Raw genomic sequence first — 2,789 nt, forward strand, 5'->3', positions numbered from 1 at the left:
TCCAGAAACACCCTCACAGATACAACCAGAAATAATGTCTGATTTGGTCGCTCCGTGACCAGTCAAGTTGGCACCTAAAATTGGCCGTCCCAGTGGGAAGGGCAACATCATGGACTGCTGCGTAAGACGGCACACCACGAAGCCTCAAATGAGCTTTCCCATGGGAAGGACAGTGCTCCCATTAGATCATCTTTCCTAGGAGCACTGCGCACTGTGACCATGCAGTCCAGCTAAGGGACCCCGTGGCTATGTGGTCCACACACCATGTAGAGTGTAGGTGAGGTAAACACTCAAGGTAGTCAAGCCTAGGGGAACTGCGCCTTCTTGTTTGTACAGTTCACAAATTGCGAGCAGGTGCAGAAACCTCTCAGCAAGGGGCCTCCTGGAAGGAAGTGGGCTTCCAGTTTCACTTTGGATAACCGTGAAGCTTAGGGGACATTTGCAGCAGAGATATGAAATCCTCATCTCTTTCTTCCTATAGCAATAGGAGACATAACTCTTGTGGTTGGGGTGGGAACATGAATTCAGGAAAAGAGTTAGGGAAGTGATTTATGCCTGGGCCTTGTAGGAAGGACAGGATTTTCACAGATAGAAAAGCAGGAAAGGATATGAAATTCCTGAAAAGGGTGGTACCAATCCTAGCAAGCTTCTAAGAGTTAGCCTGTTGTCAGTGTTCCCTGGTCTTCCCCAAATGTCTGCAACCTGAACTGACTTGCAAAATATCCAGGTGCAAACCTTGGGTCCCTCACGCCATGCACAGCCCGGTACCATCTGACCCCAGGGCTCAGAAACAAGTCCTCTGCCTCTCTGCTCTGACACATCTCCATGTCCGTATCTAATAGGAAAAACTCCCATGTTGCCTGGAAGGAGTAAATCTCGGAAGGGTTCCTGGAGGGGGACGTAATTGATCTAGGCCCGGGTAAATTGAATGTGCATGCTTTCCAAAGTCTAAGATGACAAGAAACAAAGGGCAAGGCATGTGCAAAGGCCTAAGGAGTAGAGCTAGGCCTTGAGGGATGGACACGGATATAGAAAGACATAAGGATACGAGCAGAGATTTCATGACGTCCGCTGGGCCTTGGGAAATGGACAGTTTCCCGCCAGTAGACCTGCCTGAGAGGAATGGCCATTCTCCCCGTCAGTCATCGCAGGCCCACCAATGACGACGTTGGGAGGCGGGGGCGGGAAAGGCGGAAGAAGCCCTAGCGCGTGCCTAAGCTCGTGACTGTCTGGACTGTGCTTCCGTAGACCGCTTTCCTCGGTTAGCATTTAACGTGGCGGCTCCCTTTCCGGAGATCGCAAAAGTGTAAGTTTTGGTAACTCTATTCGTATTTGGCTGTCTGCGGTGTGAGGTGGAGAGTCGGGTAGCTGGTGTGTCCTGATGGACACTTTGACAGACGTGTCTGCGGGCTCCTGGGTGGATGGCGGAGAAGATGTCTCAGGCACTTCCGGGTTTGGTGGTGGGCATTATGGTAACGGCATGCTGCAACTTGAAGAAGATTTTCTTTGTTTAAATGTGGGTCTCGAAGCTTCCATCCCAGTTGTGGTCTTAATGCTTTGTAGTGTTTGCGGCTTAAAGTGAGGGAGGGGCGGGTGCGTTTGGCTGGGTGGCTGGGGGCGCCGCACAGTCTGCCTGGTGACTGGCGGCCGCCATGGAGCTGCTTCTGCTTTCTATTGTGGGGCGTTTGGGGTGGATACATCGTTGTCGTTGTCGGGGATTGGTTCAAATGTTGATCTTGGCCATTTTTGCGACCTTTCTTAACCACTGAGGGTATTTCTGTTATTTTCCACGTGAAACGAGACAGTAAGGCTCTGAGGGATCGCGTGCGGTGTTAGGCCAGCTGACGGCCCTTGGCTGCCTTGGTGTTTTGTGGATAAGGGAAAGGGGAAGTTTGCCCCAGCCACTCATGTTGCGAGCTTCCAAGTTAGCTAGTTTTCCTGCAACTGGGTTAGGCTGTCCATCTGCAAGCAAGTCTCCTTGTAGATCTGCATAATCACTGTTTCCTTCAGGACCTGTGATGGAGAAATCTAGTACTGGCCAGCCTGTGGGCCTGTAATGAGAAGAGAGTGGACCCGGAATTAGCTGTGCAGACCTGCCAGATGAGTAAGTGCTACCTTACGCTGTGTGGGGCCACAAATGCTGGGAGGAGGGTAGCATCCATCCCATCAGCTGGAACGTTATTTAACATGGTGTGGCAATGTCTTCCCCGCGTCTCTAAGATAGGAACTTCCAACAATGTCAGGATCACTCCCTGAGCGCTGCTCAGACACTAGGTTTCTAATCGATGTCTTTAACTAGTCAGTGGCATCTTTCTCCAGTTCACCGTGAGTGCCATTATTACGGACAGACTGAATTTATCAGAATGTCACACTTCCAGAAAGCCTGATCTTGCCATTTTCACATCAGAGCTCTGATCTGTCTTTGTATCCTTTTGGAAAACACTTGTAATAGCAGGCAGAAGCAGGCTGGACTGGATGGGATTGTGAAAACCAAACTTCAGGAATCCAGAGACTGTGGGAGTGCTGTTTTCTTTCAGGTAGGGGAACATGGATTTGACGGTAATTGAAAGCCAGCTGTGTTTAGGAAAGGGGAGAAAGATGAGGCCTGTACAGCAAGTGAGTGGCAGAGAATGATAGTCTGCCAGTCTATCCCCTCTGTAAGTGGGTGGGCATTTACCTCGCAGGGGTCCTGGAGGTGTAGGCTAACAATTCAATTCAAGTAATGTACAGGTCAATACTTCATTAAATATTTACCCTTCCACAGTTTGTCGGGCTTTTTTTTTTTTTTT

The 2,789-nt window shown here is 49.9% G+C and overlaps 1 long non-coding RNA gene across 1 annotated transcript; it reads left to right on the forward strand.

Moving 5' to 3' along the window:
- The first annotated feature begins 1,268 nt into the window (after nt 1–1,268).
- LOC120859951 lies at nt 1,269–2,538 on the forward strand. The gene is made up of 3 exons (XR_005720195.1): nt 1,269–1,306; nt 2,011–2,104; nt 2,456–2,538. It is a non-coding gene; the product is annotated as an uncharacterized LOC120859951 (long non-coding RNA).
- Nucleotides 2,539–2,789: the final 251 nt, after the last annotated feature.

This window comes from Oryx dammah, unplaced genomic scaffold (genome assembly GCF_014754425.2).
Source record: "Oryx dammah isolate SB20612 unplaced genomic scaffold, SCBI_Odam_1.1 HiC_scaffold_5011, whole genome shotgun sequence".
Lineage (NCBI taxonomy): Eukaryota > Metazoa > Chordata > Mammalia > Artiodactyla > Bovidae > Oryx > Oryx dammah.